Source organism: Microcaecilia unicolor, chromosome 1, assembly GCF_901765095.1.
Source record: "Microcaecilia unicolor chromosome 1, aMicUni1.1, whole genome shotgun sequence".
In the NCBI taxonomy this organism is placed as follows: Eukaryota; Metazoa; Chordata; class Amphibia; order Gymnophiona; family Siphonopidae; genus Microcaecilia; species Microcaecilia unicolor.
The window spans coordinates 298,011,984-298,031,384 of NC_044031.1; positions in this window are offsets into that span (position 1 = coordinate 298,011,984).

The following is a 19,401-nucleotide window of genomic DNA, read 5'->3' on the forward strand; positions in this document are numbered from 1 at the left end:
TGAAGTTTCTCACTCCAAGTAAAGATTAATCCACAATTAGAGCACTCAAGGAACTGCATAGAAGAGCTGAAATTTCCCCAATTTCACTACACTTACTAGACTATGGGGCTCATTTTCAAAGCACTGATCCATGTTAAGTCCTTAGATAATATATTCCTATAGAATCCTGATACAGTTGGTATATGTCAATAAAGACATTCATTTTTTATCTATATTTAAGTGTGTTCCATGTATCCTACTGGAAACCATCTGTTCATCCCTATTTTTCTCTGCCTGGGTTGTTTTTCATAGGGGTGTGGTGTCCTCTCTGTTTTGAGTTAATAAGTATAAACCAGTAAAACTGTTTTGTTGTTATACACTGTCTGTTCTTTGATATATTCTGGGTTGCAAGGGGGGGGGGGGGGGGGGGGTTGATCACAGAGCTTATGGTACAACCTTCTGTTTTGATACTAAGCATTCACACTTTAGAATGTATAAGCCCTGGAACTCATATTCCAGGTACTGGAAAGCTCATCCTCAAAAAATAAACTTCAGAAACTTGAAGGTGTAAAGGACTTGTATCTCACAAGGCACCAGTAGCTACTGGGTAAATATGGCAGGCCTGGGGTTATAATAAGAAACCCGTTGTCCTGAAAAAGAAATGCACTTTGCTTAGACACATATTATTGTAACTTAAACATTTTATTGCAGGAATAAAAAATAAAATCCCATGGAAGCTGAAATAAGCATGGGATTAACAGTTGATTTTTGCATTCACATGGATGATTGTGACGAGGCTTCTTCTTTGTGAGTATTAATTGTCATGAATAGTGAATGGATAAGTACAACATTTCAAGATCCAAAATACCTCAGACCTCATCTCTATGGAATTATTATTCATTATATTGAGATTCAATCATGTATTATAGGAGTAAATGGGTTATATTATTGTTGCAAAACAACATGTTTTTGCATGAGAAGGCAATTTCCATAAATAAAAAAGCAAAGTTGAAGAAGTCATTATAGAGTGCTTATTGAGTGAAAGGGAAATCAGTAAACAACTTTATCAAAAATATGTATTTACTTATTTATTTGGATTTTAATCACACCTTTTTCAGCAGTAGCTCAACGTGAGTTACATTCTGGTACACCAGGTATCTCCCTGTCCCTGGAGGGCTCACAATCTAAGTATATTTTTATGAAGAATATGCTTTTAAGCTTTAATTTCTATAATTTGTCTATTGTTTATTTATTTTAACACTGCTTTCTACAAACATATCCAGAAACACTAGAAAATAGCTCAGACTACAGTTTGCTCTTCCCAGCCCACATTTGCACAGCAAAAAAAGTCATATTTAGAACAATATTCACAAAGAATTGCACTGCAGTTGTGTTGAGGAAGAAAAGTTAAACTGAATTCATACTCAAAATAAGTAATCCAAAAGTGAAAGGGAGTCCCTGAATATGGTCCCTTTCAATATTTTATTAAAGACTAGCCGTTAAGCCCGTAACAACGGGCTAGTTTTTTGTTTTCCTATGGCCTCCCCCCGTCCACCAACCCTGCTCTCTCCCCTGCCCTCCCCCCAGTGTCTGTTTCCCTCAGTTCCACCCCCTCTTTCCCTCCCTGCTCCCTCCTCCTCCAATTTCCACGCCCATGTCCAAGCCCTCCTCCCTATTGGGCTGTACTGCTGGTGGAGGCGGGGCTTGGACTTCTACACTTTCAGCGTTCCGACTCTACTGCGCATTTGCAAGTGAGTCGGTCACTTGCCGTTTATATGTTTGATTATAGTCACCGTTCCCTGTAAGCTAAACAGGAGTCCTCAATCTGTACTGCTGCCAGTGGGGTTTCAATATTGTATTTTCAATCTTAGAGACATGCAAACTCCCTGGAGTCCTGCAGAACTTACCTGTCCCGCACTATTGAAAATGTGATAGTGAAACAGCACCACCCACTGGCAGAACTATAGATGAAGGACTCCTGCTTAATTTAGAGGGAACAGTGGTTATAGTCATAAATTAAATTACTGTCTTTTTCTTGCTAAGATTGGAAACCCAATCAAAAATATAAAGCTCTCAACTAGGATCTACAACCACAAAATTTAATTCTTATTTGTGTGAGTTAATCCTTTTTGCATTTATTCAGTAATTTTTACCATATTTGTGTGTGTAGATGTGGCTGTATAATGTATATTATCTAACCTTTCTTTCTTTATTAACTGCCTTTATGGAGAGATTCACCCAACGTTACTATAGAAATATGCATATATACAATATTAGGATAAGCATTGTACAAATAATACATGAGAAATGTGAATATGGAAAAAATATTGGAAAAGAATAAAATACAATAAGCCTCATTTTACACAGAGCATAGAAATAAGAAGTGAGATGTACAGGTTTGGAAATACTCATGGTCGGCAGGATTTTAGAAAAGGCTCTGCCGATGCATAGTACACCTGTATTTGTTGGTTCATACAATGAGGTACCCATTTAAAAAATATATACCTATGTGGATAAAGGGTTAGATTCTATATATGGCACCTGAAAAAGCTGCACAGAAAAAAAATACACCTAGGCGTATTCTCTAAAGTATGTCTACATTTTATAGAATAGGCTTAAGTTTTCATGTGGTATATAGAATATGCCAAGCACCTCGCCATGTGACCAAATTTGGTCACATCCATTTAAGCCATGATTTACTTGACCTAAATCTCAATGCCTAAATTAGGCACAGATCAGGTGTATTCTAAATAATGCGCATTGAAACACCCATGATCTGCCCGTTCCATGCCCATAACCACACCTCCTTTTCAACTATATGACTTGGAATTTACACACATCAAATTACAGAGTACACTTATAGGACCCTCTTTACTAAGGTGCACTAGCATTTTTAGCACGCTAATACTAGAGACACCCATATATTCATATGGGTGTCTCTAGCGTAGATTGTAAGCTCTTTGAGCAGGGACTGTCTTTTTTCTATGTTTGTGCAGCGCTGCGTACGCCTTGTAGTGCTATAGAAATGCTAAATAGTAGTAGTAGTAGTAGAAGGATGCCCATCTCCCGATTTGTGCCGGAAGATGGGCGCCCTTCTCTTTCGAAAATGCCCCTGATATTGGACTGGATTCTATATATCATGCCTAAAAATCAGTGCTGAAACAAAATATGCCTAGACATATTCTATAACGTATGCCTAAATGTAGGCATACTTCATAGAATAAACCTACATTTCTGCAAATTTAGTAGTGGGCAGTTACGCCAACTTGATGTAAATGTTGACACCTAAATTAGGTGCAGACTGGGTGCATAGATTTTAGAAACACTGGTGATCTGCCCATTCCACACCTCCTTTTCAACTATATGACTTAGAATTTATGCACATCATGTTATAGAATATGCTTTGATGGTTCTGCAAGTAAATTCTAAGTAATGACAATTAGTGACAATAATTGCTTGGTAAGTGGTAATTATCAGCACTGATTGGCTTGTTAACTATTTAAGTTTTGTGCGGATATACTGAATGCCACTGAATTTCTGCAGGCAACTTATGTCATGCTATATAGAATCCAGGGAATTGCATACCATATATTAAAACAATAGAGTAAAACAAAAATATAATATATCAATAGTTTGTTTATGCAAAAAAAAAATCAATACATCGTATAAATTAAATTATGCATATGCATGTCACTCCCACAAATCTAAACAATACCTGTCCATTTTAATCACAGAAATACCAAATAATACAATTCCATATTTAACCTTTTAGGTGACACTGTATGCAATTTGAAAATGAATCTTTCTTCCTGAAGAAGCCTACAGTCCACATCTCCCTCTCTGGTCTGCTCTGTTTGTTGGAGGTCTGTGTGCGTGCAGATCATTGCATCTGTTGTTTACACTAAGCAAATCCCACTATGGTACTATATTTACTGTTGGAGTTAGTCTTTGTAAGACTAGCTAGTTAGTTACCCCTATATTTTTATGCTTAGGTACGTAGAAGAATTATCTAATGGTAATATGATGTAAGAGTAAGAGCTTGATTTATAGTCTAATCAGAATTGGTTGCACTAATGTATAAATCATCTGGCAAGATGAGGTCTTTGCCTATACTAAAACCTTTTCTAAGACTTTTCATCTATTGCATTTTAATTTTCTGCTTTTTGCTCTCTGAGGGGAGAAATTCCCTATCTTTCTGGTTTTCTTTTGAATATATTAATTACAATTTGCACAAATAGGTGTTGTGGGATCCCAGCAATGGCCAGTGACATCATATTATTTTGCAGATTTTCTTTTACAAAATTGTTACTTTAACAACCACTATCTCTGCCTTGAATACTGGAAGGTTTACACTTCTGCTCGTACTGCAGGTTCACTGATTGATAGATGACTTATTAAGAATGCTTCACAATGCAGCAGAACCTTCTTAACATGAAAAATGCATGTTATTAGTGAACTGGTACTGTTGACGAAAATAGGTCCTGCAGTAAATAACACAGTGTGGCAACTATGTGAATCAGCCTCCTGGAATGGAACCATAAATTAGTGCTGCTTCAGCAGTAGATGCTGTTTTCTACAAGTAATTCTTAGCTGAGCATGACCTTGCACAAATGATTCAAGATCTTGTGTGTGCACATGTGGATTATTGTATTCTGTTTATACCAGTGCTGTTTTGCTAGCAAAAAAGGTTCCGGTACTCAAATGCTAGGCCACCCTTCAAGGGTGGGGTAATCACTGAGGGATCCATCCCACAATAGCCAGGCCCCCTGAAACCAGTCACAGAACCTATGACAAGGCAGAATTGGTGTGTAGAGCCTGAGCTCTTTCACTAAAACTTGGGTCCATTGGTCAATTTTTCGCAGACAATGGAAAAGGTGCCAGTACTCAGTACCCCCAAGTACCCCCTCGAAAAAAGCACTGGTTTATACACATCTCCCTTAAATAGCAACAACAACATGCATAAACTTAAATGATATAGAATGCAGCAGTCCTGTCATTATCTGGTGGAAATGAGTGAGATCATATTATTCTGGAACAAAAAAAAAAATTGCCTTGGTTGACTGTCTTAGGGTTCAGTTTAAAATAAAGATTTCTGCACATAAAGATCACAATCATCTGATTCCCTTCTTTATCTCCTCGTGGTTGCTGTGGTATGCTTGCATGAGATCTCCTTATCCTTCCAAATTCTCCAGCCAATTGAATCTGTTAGAAGGTCCCTGTTCTGTCTCATGTTCATGCAGACAGGTTGTATGTTGTTTGTATTGATTAGTCAGTGTTTGTACCTTTAAGAGATGAAAGTGTGCCCTTGGACTACAAATCTATGCAATTTTGTAGTTCTCTCTTCCCCCTGAGAGCATGGTGGTAGCAGCCCTCTGACGTAGCAAGTACATAAGAATATAAGAACATAAGAGTAAGCCATACTTGGACAGACCAATGGTCCATCTAGACCAGTATCCTGTTTTCCAAACAGTGGCCAAGACAAGTCACAAGTACCTGGCAGAAACTCAAATTGTGGCTACAGCCCATACTACAAATCCAAGGGCAAATAGTTGCTTCCAATGTCTGTTACCACATCCTCCGGGAAAGAGTTCCAGTTTGTTGAGAGAAAAAGTATTTCCTCCTATTTGTTTTAAAAGTATTTCCATGTAACTTTCTTGTGTCCCCTAGTCTTTGTACTTTTGGAATAAGTAAATAATCAATTTACTTCTACTTGTTCTACACCACTCAGGATTTTGTAGACTTCAATCGTATCTCCCCTCATCCTTCTCTTTTCCAAGCTGCAGAGCCCTAACCTCTTTAGTCTTTCCTCATACGAGAGGAATTCCATCCCTTTTATCACTTTGGCCGCTCTGCTTTCAACCTTTTCTAATTCCGCTATATCGTTTTTGAGATAAGGCGACCAGAACTGAACACAATACTCAAGGTTCGGATGCACTATGCAGCGATACAAAGGCATTATAGTATTTTCAGACTTAATCACCATCCCTTTCCTAATAATTCCTAGCAACCTGTTTGCTTTTTTTGGCCTCCAAAATCACTGTAATTCCATCAAGTATTTTTACCCTCTATAACCTCTACAACTAATCAACTACATCTATTACCCACAACCAGGGCTTTTTTTGAGGGGATACTTGGGGGGTACTGAGTACCATCACCTTTTCCATTGTCTGCTAAAATTGACCCATGGACCCCAAGTTTTAATGAAAGAGCTTAGGCTCTACACACCAATTCTGCCTTGTCATAGATTCTGCGACTGGTTGCAAGGGGCCTGGCTATTGTGGGGTGGGTCCCTCAGTGATCACACCACCCCTGAAGGGTGGCCTAGCATTTGAGTACCCACACCTTTTTTTGCTAGAAAAAAATGCACTGCCTACAACCTACTATTTTACTGTAGAGCATTACCTATCAGTGTGTGTTCTGGAATTATTCTCCAAGTTCCCTGAGTCCAGGTCACACCGGTTGAGAGTGGACTCTGGAAGCAGAGGCTACAATACCTTTCAAGAAACAAAACTGTACATTTTTTTTTCAGTTTGTTTGAACTACTACATTAAAGAAGATTTCCTTTAAGACTTGAGGGGTCCTTGTACTAAGGTGAGCCAAAAAATGGCGTGGAGAAGTGGCCTAGTGGTTAGGGTGGTGGACTTTGGTCCTGAGGAACTGAGTTCAATTCCCACTTCAGGCACAGGCAGCTCCTTGTGATTCTGGGCAAGTCACTTAACCTTCCATTGCCCCATGTAAGCCACATTGAGCCTGCCATGAGTGGGAAAGCACAGGGTACAAATGTAACAAAAATAAAATAAATGGCTTGCGGTAGTGTAGATGTGGGTTTTGGGCATGCGCCGATCCATTGTTTAGCATGTCTGTAAAAAAGACCATTTTTTTGCTGCATGTCCATTTTGGGTCTAAGACCTTACCACCAGTTATCGACCTAGCAGTAAAGAATCTGGGTGGTAGTGACCTACACGCATCAAATGCCACTTAGCTCTCGTCTGTTACGAGCGCCTGAAAATAAAAAATATTTTTCTGATGCACATGTCAGACATGCACCAAAAATGAAATTACCACAAGAGCCATGCGGTTGTCAGGCGGTAACTCCATTTTGGCATGCGCTGGGCTTAGTAAAAGGGCCCCTAAGACTCTATCTTGTGATATTGTATGCCTTCAGTATTGGGTTTAAACTGCATGCTAATTATTTTGGAAGTAAAGTAGCAGAACAGTAATAAAGCTTGCCTGAAGCATTAAACTCTCTTATATTGCCTCCATTAATGAATTTATCTGCCAAGAAAGGTTTGTTTGGTTGATAGTTTTTACTATATTTAGTAGAGAGGTGTGGTAGCCGAGTTAGTCCACTTTTAAAGGTAATCAATAGAAATAAAACAAAATAAAACATGGAAAAGAAAATAAGATGATACCTTTTTTTATTGGACATAACTTAATACATTTCTTGATTAGCTTTCGAAGGTTGCCCTTCTTCATCAGATCGGAAATAAGCAAATGTTGGTAGATGACAGTATATATAAGTGAAACATCATAGCAGAGTCTCTCACCTATTCACCCTCATCCTGTTAGACTGTCACTGAAATGCTTTGATGTTTCACTTATATATATACTGTCATCTACCAACATTTGCTTATTTCCAATCTGACGAAGAAGGGCACTGTCCTCACAATTTTCTTTGGTGCCCTCTCAGGGAGGGGGGAAGGAAGGGGGAGTGAGATTTGATATACCGCCTTTCTGTAGTTACAATCAAAGCAGTTTTTCCATATTATATACAGGCACTTATTTTCATAGGAGCCGGCTCTGTGGGTGCTGTGGGTGCTTCAGCACCCCCAATATTGAGAAGATTCCTTGTATGTGTCCAGGGAGGGGTTATTTCCATTGTGCTTAGCACCCCCAATAATTTTGAAAAGTTGGCGCATATGCTTATTTTGTACCTGGGGCAATGGAGGGTTAAGTGACTTGCCCAGAGTCACAAGAAGCTGCAGTGGGAATTGAATCCAGTTTCCCTAGTTCTTAAGTCACTGCACTATCCATTAGGCTACTCCTCCTCTCAGATTCAAGCTTCTTCCATGAGGTTGAATCTCCAAGAATAGGAGTTAAGAACTGCTACCAACTGTGTTCAGGAACTTTTCAGCATAGTTTTGCCTTGATGAAAGACTCTCATATCAGTCATGCCAAGCTTGAAAATATGGAAAACATTTTAAAGAGAAAGAATATTTCCCATAAAGAGATGTTTAGAAAATATGTGCTTGCAGTTCTAAAGTTTCCAGTAATTTCTATACCTCCTCTATTGAGTGTTTATTATTTGACTGTTAAATCAACCCCTCCCCCTTCACAATCCATGGTATCAGTGGACTAACTTGATCCTATTTTGCCTATGAAATATGGGTCTTGGAACTTTTGTGGAAACATCTATTGAATTTCTCTCATAAAGACTCAAGTTCAGTGGATTGCAGATTGTATTTTCCTGGATGTAGCCTGTGCCACGCAGAAGAAAAGGCATCAGTTTCTATTACTGAGACCAAGAATGCTACAGATAGGCAGAACGTTTAGTACACATGCAAATGTGTTAAGCATAAAGATGTTTCATTTGTATTCTTTGATGTTTCTTAGCTATCTTTGTTTTTGTCAGATAAAATTCCATTAGTAACTTCTACTACAATTTAATTTTAATGAGCTTTATGTTTCCATTGACCTGGATAATTTATGGGTCATTTTATTAAAGTGCACTAAGGGGGTCTTTTACTAAAGGTTAGTGCGAGTTATCTGCAGCAGGGCCCATCTTAATCCTTTGGGCCCTGCTGCAGATAACTTGAGCTAACCTTTAGTAAAAGACCCCCTTATAGATTTAGCATGTGCTAATCAGTAATAGAAACTTGTGGTTTTGTTGATTGTTATTTTGGCTTAGGTTTTTGTTGTTAGTTGTTGGTTTTGTCTCTATTTTGTTGTGAGGTTTGTATTTAGGCTCTTCCAGTTGACGGTGGGAGAATTGTTTGTCAGTTATGCATATTGGGATTTTGTTCCATTCATTTGGTGATGCAGCTTGTATCCCAGTTATTCATATTATTATCATGTAATTAAAAAGCCATATCTTTAGGTTGGCCATTTAGAAGGGTGTTTAGGCATGAGGAGCTGCCTATAGGGAGTCACCCTATAGTTATTCCCTGGGTCAAATTCCCAGACTGGTCATTTTTTTGTTGTTCTTTGTTTGTTTTTGAGACTTGGGTTTAGCTCCTTGAGAAACATGAGGCATTTGTGGATGCTGTAGTATTTATATTTGGTGGTTACTCACTTTTTGTTGTTTGTGTTTGTCCATATTTATGCTGTATCTATTTTTGTTGCATATTGTACTAAATTATGGCTGGACTGAAAATATTATCATTGAATGTTAATGGACTTAACATCCTATCAAGCGAAAATGCACACTGGCATATTTGAACAAATCCAAATCAGATATATGTTGCTTGCAGGAGCCGCATATTTCTCTTGTGAATGCTACTAAAATAAAATGAAGGGAGGCGATGGTAGACTTTCAGGCTTATTTTCGAAAGAGAAGGGCCCCCATCTTTCGACACAAATCGGGAGATGGGCGTCCTTCTTTCAGGGTCGCCCAAATCGGCATATCCGAAAGTCGATTTTGGATGGCCCCAACTGCTTCCGGGGAACGACCAAAGTTCCCGGGGGCGTGTCGGAGGTGTAGCAAAGGTGGGATTGGGGCGTGCCTAACAGATGGGCGTCCATGAGCAATAATGGAAAAAAGAAGGGCGTCCCTGACGAGCACTTGGCTGACTTTACTTGGTCCATTTTTTGTTACGACCAAGCCTCAAAAAGGTGCGCGAACTGACCAGATGACCACCGGAGGGAATCGGGGATGACCTCCCCTGACTCCCCAAGTGGTGACTAACCCCCTCCCACCCTGAAAAAAACAACTTTAAAAACTTTTTTTGCCAGCCTCAAATATTATACTCAGGTCCATCGCAGCAGGTCCCTGGGGGGGTGGGGGTGGGGGGGTGGGAGTGTGTGTGTGTGTCAGCGGAGGCATAGCGAAGGCATAGACTTCCTTCTTTCAAACATTTTGGTCGTCCTGAACTGCCCCCCCCCCCCCACCACCACAGGGACAGCCAAATTTCAAGGAAGTGGAGGAGTGGCCTAGTGGTTAGAGCACTGGTTTTGCAGTCCAGAGGTGGCCAATTCAAATTCCACTGCTGCTACTTGTGATCCAAAATCCAAATAAATAAATAAAGGGGGTGTCAGAGGCATGGGCATCCTTCTCACAGAAACATCCACATTTTGGATGTCCTTCACCCATATTAAAAAAAAAGACGTCCCTGTTGAGCATTTGGATGCCTTCACCTGAACTTGTGTTTTTTAAAGGTTGTAGACGGCTATTATACACGCAGCTTGTCTGCGTGTATGAAGCCATCTTTGGCATGCGCAGAGCAGTCACGCATAACACCTGGCTGCTCTGCACTGGCTTCCCCTCCTTAGGAAGGAAATCGTGTGCAAATGAGCTAACAGCGAGCAGCTCATTTGCATGCAATTTCCTTCATGCATACCCGTTCCTTTCCGAATTGCTAAGGGATTGGTAAGGGAAGGGCTTTTTCCGTTCAGTTAGTGCATCAGTTAGTCCACTGCAGTGCCCCCTAGGGTGCCTGGTTGGTGTCCTGGCATATCAGGAGGACTAGTGCACTACGAATGCTGGCTCCTCCCATAACCAAATGAGTTGGATTTGGTCATTTTTGAGATGGGCATCCTCGGTTTTCATTATTGCCAAAAACCGCGGATGACCATCTCTAAGGTCGACCATCTTTAAGGTCGACCTAAATGTTGATATTTGGGCATCCCCGACCGTATTATCAAAACGAAAGATAGCTGCCCATCTTGTTTCAATAATACGGGCTTCCTCACCCCTTCACGGGGATGTCCTGCGAGGACGCCTTCAAGAAAACCTTTTTTTATGGACCTGAAAATGTATGTGTGGCAAAATTAAAACTAGCATGAACCTATTTAGGGGCTGAGCCCTTAAAGCCACCCATTGACTTAGCGGTAAGGGCTCACACGCTACCCATGCGGTATCCATGCAGCATGTCGATTACTGCTGGGAACGCTCTCCGTGTTAGAAAATAGAAAATTATTTCCTACTGCGGGATTTGGTGTATGCCAATCTCAGAATTACCGCCAGGCACACATTTGACACGTGCAACCCACATGTTAACCCTCCCTCACCTTTGTAAAAGGCCTCATAGCTTTTAGAAATGCCCACACCCCGCCCATGGCTACACCCCCTTTTCAGCTATGAGACTTATAATTTAGGTGCACCACATTACAGACTACGCTTAGTGAGTTGTGCATGTAAATCTTAATGCCAATTAATGCTGATAATTGCTTGTTAACATACAATTAATAGCACTGATTAGCTAGTTAACCAATTAAGTCACTCACATTGTTATAGAACACCCTTAATTTTTCACATGGAAATTATGGCGTCATATACAGAATCCCAGAGTAAGTGTCTACACTTACATGTATAAGCTGGTATTTTACAACTAGCCATGAAAATGCCAGCAGAAAGACGACGTGTTTCCATTTTAAAAACTCACACTTTTAAATGCTCCCAATTAAGTATACAGACTGCAATCATATGGCATTATCAATTGGGGAGGGGGAGGGCAAACAATGGAGAATTAAATGGTCCCCTCCCCTTATCCCTCCCATGGAACACTGCCTAATAAAGGTATTTTAACAAAAACTAGATGTACCTGGGAGCAGTTGTAAATCCAGATTTTGATCTCAGTGACCATTGACATACATTCTACTACTACTATTTAGCATTTCTATAGCGCTACAACATTCTCCTTCTGAACTGAGAAATATTCATGTATTTTTTGTTCTGATTTAGTTCTCTCAGACCCCACCCTAGCCATGGCCCAATCCTTCCCATAGCACGCCTGCTTGTCATATAAACAAAGAGCAATTCTATAAAGGTCCCCTAAATTTGGGCACTAATTCTATAATGTCATCTATGCAACCAAGTTCCATTGTAGAATAGAGCTTAAGTCAGCATTTGAACCAACATTTGGGCACTATCCCTTTCTCTGTGTAGAAGGCAGGTATGAATGTTGCACTTTAGCACATAACTTACAGTATTCTATAAGTTATGAGCATGTGTGGGACCTACATAGGCCCTCTCCATGCTCTGCCCATATATATATATATATGCCCACTTGCAGTTGCATGCTAGGCGGGTCCCATAATAAGCTTGTAGAATACTGCTTAGCACCTAATGGACACATACCCACATGAATGTTGTATTATTGTATATCAATGCTACTAGTCTGTAATCTTAGCACACAAACAGCACTTACATTTAGGCATTAAGATTGGAGAAGTATGAGGATTTTACAGATGTATACTCAGAATCTCTTGCTTTTTAAAATTAGGTTTTTTACTTTTATTTGATATTATCATGACAAAACTTTCAGTGAGGCCCTTGTCCTCAACTGAAGCTTCTAGTAATAACCAGTGGCGTACCAAGGGGGTGGCGGTGGGGGCGGTCCGCCCCGGGTGCACGCCGCTAGGGGGGTGCCGCACGCCTGTCGGCTCTTATTTTTCCTGCTCCCTTTGCCCTGTAAGAGGTTACTTCCTGTTCCGGGGCAGAGGGAGCATGAAAATGAAGAGCCGGCAGGCGCGCGGCACCCCCCTCCCAGCAGCGTGCACCCGGGGAGGGGGTCATTCGCCGGAGGATAGGGGGGTTCTTTCACGGGGGGGGGGGGGGGGGGCGCTGCACCTGGGGGGGCAGGACACATCGGCAATCCGCCCCGGGTGTCAGCCCCCCCAGGAACGCCACTGGTAACAACTATAAAAGAACCAGGAGAGGCCACGGCCATGACCTAGGACTACAACAACAACAACAACAACAACTACTACTACTACTACTACTACTACTATCATACCTTTAAATTGTGTACAACTCCATAACACACAACTCTTAATACTGGCCAGGTGCCTGTTCCCTGTGTCTTGGGTACTCAGGGTGAGGTAAAAATATATTAATACATGTCTTCACTATGAAACAATACCTTTGTGAGACAATCACTACCACTTCTTTCTTGTGTACTTTGTCCATGGATTACTTTTATTCTCCAGCCTCTTACAACCAAAACAACTCTCCCAGTATGTAGTGTAGTATGCAAATTAGTTACTTCTTCCTTCTTGGCAGGAGCTAGGAAATATGCAGATTAGTTCATCTTAGCCATTACTGCTCTCTCAGGCATCTGGGCTTAATTGGGGAGGAGGTGTTTCTCCTTCAATATGCAAATACCAAGACTTCCCCTTGTCTTTCATTGGCTTGAGCACAGCCTTAAAACAGGATCCTCACCCTGGATAGGACAATCCTCAACATGACTTATGCCCTGTCCTCCGTCCCTGGCTATTAAATAAAAATCAGTTAAACCAAAACACCAGGAACCTCCCCCTGGTCTGCAGTGCTTGCAGGTGTTATCAGCAACTTTCCAGTCTTCTATATAATTCAGGCCTGCCTGCCTTGGCTGCATTCTTCTTTCACACACCATATTCACAGGCCACAAGCCAAAGTCTTGAGTGCTTCTTGATGCTTCAGGTCTATCAGTTGTCAGTAACCAGTCCTGATACCTCTCAGGCTTCTCATGGCAGGTCTTCTTTCCTAGGACGCCTCATCACGACCCCCAGTTCTGGGTTTGACCTTCTTTATGTTACCTCACTATTCTGAGGCAGAGAACTAGGTCTTACTTTACCAGTTTTAGAGTCTCCACCACCGAAATACCTCAAACCAAGCTACTTCTCAGGGTGTGAGTGAGTGGACAAAAGAAACTTGCCGGCATTTCAGGCACTTAAATACTCTCTGAAATTTACTCAATCTGATTGAATGTTTTACAAACTTCATAGAGATCACATTTAAAAACAAAAAAAGATTTTGTTTCCTGCTATAATAAACTGGAATTTAATTTGGATTTTTCACTCAAATAGTTTAGACATAAATAACTTATTTGATTTTATCTCTTTTAGATACTAAAAACTGGGATATCCTGACATAATATTTTAAAGAATGCCATCCAAAAGTATTATGTTCCAGTGATTTTCCTTGGTTCATAAGCTATACCAATTTTTGACATTGATAAAAAGACAATCTATCCTATGTGAACATAAGAATGTGATATACGTGATTTAGTGTGGTTGTGAGGAAAGATATGTACGATGAATAACTATACAGTTAAAAGCTAAAATTCATGAATATATGTCAAGTATTAGGAAAAATTATGGAAATTATTCTCTGGTCAGACATATTTTTATGATTTTCATGGGGAAAATGTCAACATTTAAATTTATAGGTGTTAAAAGATTGTCAATGTTGCCCAGAGGAGGAAATGAATTAAACATTTTTGTTACAATGGGGGAGTTTCCAGACCTCAAGTTTAAAATGTCCTTAGCTAGACTGAATAAGGAGATGCTTTTAACCCTCTTATCTCACTTGATTTGAAATTGAAACATTTCTTGGATTTTTGCTAAAGAAAAAAAAATTGCACGGAAAGGCATTGAGCCAGGTTGCCCACAAGCCAGCAATAGCATGGAACTGACTTCCTGCCACATGGCTCTCATATCTAACTTTAACCTGTGGTGGAAAAGATTCTCCCTGGGGCTTGCAAAACCATGAAAAAAGCTAGATTTTCTAGGCATGAGGAAACAAGGGAGGATAACTAGGTAAGTTAACATCTCTTTTCCTTCTCTTTAGGGCACTAACATTTTGTAGCTCATCATTTCTGCTATGACCATGAAAAGCAATAGGCCCAATATTCAGCACTAATTAACTAGATAAAAGATGCTTCTACCCGGTGAAGCAGGGTTCACCAGATCATACCTGAATATTCAGCAGCACATAATTGGACAGAGTTACAAAAAATCTGGGCAGACCAGCACAGCACTATCTGATTAACGTTACAGCAGTCTAGGGATAGAATCTGGCCAAAACTTGGAGTTATTTTATGAAATACTATCCAGTTCACTTAGGGCTTCTTTTACAAAGCCGTGCTAGCGATTTCCATGTAGTAAATATGAAGACACCCATAGGAATTGAATGGGCTTCCTCTCATTTGCGGCACTGAAAATTGGTAGTGCGGTTTTGTAAAATAGGTCAGTGTTTTGGGGGGTTTTTTTATGTCCAAGAATTTTATTGGTTTTAGAAAAAGACAAGCAATTTATCAAGCAATAACATCCAGTAATAACATCAACTGTAACACAGAATTCAAACAAAGAAATAAAAAGCACCTGCAAATCAAAATAATAAATCTTAAACTAGTTATATAAGATTATAAGATTTCAGATAATTATCCACATGAGACCAAATTTTATCAGTAGAACATGTCTCACCCGTTTTGTCTGCAACAGAGGTTTCAAATTTATGAATCTGTAAAATTGAATGCCGCCACCAAAAAGTAGAATTAAGATTAGAATTATCTTTCCAATGCATAAGAACCAGTTTCAGCGCAGCAACAACTAAAATGTTCAGTAATTTTTGTTGGGAAACGTCCAATTGATCTTGGAATAGCACAGAACCTAACATAATAATTGAAGGAGTAATTGGACCCTGTACAGGAAGAATATTTGAAATAAAAGACCACACCTGACACCAAAAGTCATATGAAGCAAAGTACCAGCGTGCGAGCCACAGGACCAACATTTGTTGTTATTCGAAAGACCGGCTACCGCCAATTTATGAGGAGTCCAAATCGTCCTATGATGAAAGAAATATAATGACTGCACGTAGCTGGCCGAAGCTATAGGCCTATTCACTTTAGACCAGAGATAAAACCACTAGGTGATACCTGAATTTGAAGGCTAGTGTTTTTAACATGTGCTAAAAATTAGCACGCTAACCATGTAGACACCCTTAGGAATATTCAGTGCATTTTAACTAGAGAAAAAGGTGCCAGTACTCAAATGCTAGGCCACCCTTCAGGGGTCGAGTGGTCACTGAGGGACCCACCCCACAAAAGCCAGGCCCCCTGCAACCAGTCACAGAATCTATGACAAGGCAGAATTGGTGTGTAAAGCCTGAGCTTTTTCATTAAAACATGGGGACTGTGGGTCAATTTTAGCAGACAATGGAAAAGGTGTCGGTACTCAGTACCCCCAAGTACCCCCTCAAAAAAAGCCCTGGGAATATTATAGGCATCTACACGGTTAGTGCACACTAATGCTTAGCGTGTGCTAAAATGCTAATGTGTCTCTAGTGTGGCTTAGTAAACAGGGCCCTTAGAATGCAAGCAATCCAGGTCTTAAATTAATTGGGCAGCTATCTAGGTTCCGCTGTTGAGTATATTGGTGGTACCCAGAAAATACCAGGTGGCTACCTTTCAACAGCAGCCAGCATTTAAAGAAATGCTGGCCATCACTGGCAGAATAGTGCCTCAAGAGAGTTTGCAACAGTTTTATTTATTTATTTAGCAATTAATTCTGCTTAATCCATGGTTCTTAGTGGATTACATAGGTACATACATAATATTGTCACAAACCTAACTGGGAAAAGAAAATTACATACAACAGGTGAAATTAATCAATTCAGAATATTAACAATTTCACTCTTAACCCCTGCTGAAAGCCTATATATATAACAGAGTTTTAAGCTCTCATTTAAATTCTTTAAAATCTTTAATATTCCTCAATATAAGGGAAGCTTATTCCAGGTCTCTGTTCCTGCAGTATAGAAGATCTTATTTCTATATTTCTCAGATCTAACAACGTGATGGGAAGGAATATCAAAATGTCACTGCGGACCTGTTCGTAACTGACGACCTGGCTGATATATATGAAGCTGGGATGCCACAATCTTTGAAACCTGTTGTGCCTGCCAATACCTTAAAAACTAGAGGATTTTAAACTGATTTCTAAATTCTATAGGTAACCAACGTAATTTTTCAGTACAAGGGTGATATGTTGAAAACTACTGGTCCCTGACAAAACCCTCACCACTGAATTTTGAGCTATTTGTAATGTTTTTATCTGGATCTTTTGCAACCCTAACAACAAAGCATTTGAATAATCAAAGCAGGGGATTACTAAACTGACTGCCACTGGCTAAATATCAGGGAGACATTTTTTTTAACCTGGCTTTTGATACCATATAGACTGCTCTCTCTGTTGCTGTAATTGGATTTTAACTCTAATATTTGTTACTGGTCTTTACCTCTGACTTTGAAAGCATTGATCCAAGTACTCATCGTTTTCTTAATTAGGGGCCCTTTATCAAAATGTGTTAAAATCTGGGATTGACACATTTTAACATGGGAGTTTCTTGTGCACTAAGCCCAGATCTAATGTGGTAATATTTAGAGTATTTAGGGCTTTAAAAAAAATCTCTCTCGCAAAACATTAATGTTGGAGCACCTACTGCCTCCTATTTAGGAAGCATGAAGTGCTCCCGCTTTAAGGGGCCTTTTTACTGAGCAGCGGCAAAAAGGTGGCCCGTGGTGGCCTCGGCCCAGGGGATTCCTATGCACTGAGGCCACCTTTTATTGCAGCAGATAAAAAGACATTGTCCCAGTAGAGGCAATAAATGGCCATAGCTTGTGAACATTTACTGTCAGAGCCCTTACTGCCTTCTATTTATTTCTTCTTTTATCATTAGACCTCTCTGCAGATTTTGGCTTCCATCATTCTCTTCCCCTTCAACGTCTTTACTCGATTGGTATTACTGATACAGTTCTAAAATGGTTTAGTTATTGGTTTACTTCTTATCTTACAGACTGAACTTATGCTGTTCTCTTTAAAGGTTCAACCTCAGTTTCATTCCATCCAGGTATGGGTGTACCCCAAGGATCCACTCTCTCACCTACTCTTTTTAATACTTTCTTGGCCCCACTTCTTCAACTAGCACAATCCCTTGAACTAACAGATCATCTATGCAGATGATATTCAGGTGCTCTACACATTAGAGACCTGCACTCCTGTTGATATTTCAGATCTAAACCTTAAACTTTGTGCCATTACTAACTTGCTTCAGGAACAACACCTTGTGCTTAATCCTGAGAAATCCAAACTCATTCATTTCTCATCTACAGGACATACCTTACAGCCATCACCTGAATCTGTCCATATTTTAGGTGTTCTTCTAGACTTGGATCTATCTTTTACAGTACAGATTGCTAAAATCATTCACAGATGTTTCTACAAACTGTGCCTAATACAATCTGTACGCTCACTCATTTTGCCTGCAGCTCTTAATGTCTTGGTCCACTCTCCTGAAATTTCCCAACTGGATTATTGAAATTTTCTTTATTTGGGACTTAGAATAAAAGAATTAAAATGTATCCAGATCATTCAAAATACAGCTATTCCACTAATCACTACCAGTTGGAAATATGACCACATTACATCCTATCGTAAAGAGGCTCACTGGTTACCAATTATTCATCGTATCACCTGCAAAATTCTACTGATTAATTTTCAAAAAAATATTGCACTCAGGAGACCCTCTTTATCCTACATCTCAAGTCATTCCATACTGCCCTCCTAGATCACTTAGGTCTGCACAACAAAATCAACTAGTTGTTCCTAGTTATCGTGTTCTCAAGCATGAACACATTAGACATTCCATTTTATCTGTCCAGGCTACTCGACTGTAGAATGACTTTCCACCATCTCTGATACTGGAAACTTCCTTAACAAAATTTAAAACAGATGTTAAAACGCATCCTTTTAAGGATGCAAATTTCTCTAGCTTTTCCTTTTCTGGGGAGTTCCAGACTGTATAAACTCCTTCCCTTTTGAGTTGTCCCTCTCTCTCTGCACTATTATTAATGGATTGCTCCATTTTTCTCCTTTTAAGTCCAGTCATGTCTTTGTCTATGTAAAATAACATTCAGCTTAATGTTATTTTAGACTGTGAACCACCCAGAAGGCTTCCAAAGGGTGGGATAGTAAATAGAAAATAAACTTGGAAACTTGGAAATCTAAGCTGCCACATTCCAGACCATTTCTGTAGCTTTGCTAAGTACTTCCTCATGTTATACACACCATCAGGAGTGTCTACCCTAATACAGAGTTTGGTATCACCTGCAAAGAGGCAAACCTTACTAGACAGCCCTGCAGCAAAAAAGTTAAAAATAACTGGTCCAAGAATCGAACCTTGTGACACACCACTGGTAACATCCTTTTCCTCAGAATGAGTTCCATTTCTCACTACCCTCTGTCACCTTCCATTTAACCAGTTCCTAACCCAGACACTTTAGGGTTCATACCAAGGGCACTCAGTTTATTCATTAGTCATCTATAAAGAACTATGACAAAGGTTTTGCTGAAATCTAAATACACCATATCTAGGGCTCTCCCTTGATCCAGCTCTCTTGTCACCAAATCAAAGAAATGAATCAGATCTGTCTGACAAGACAT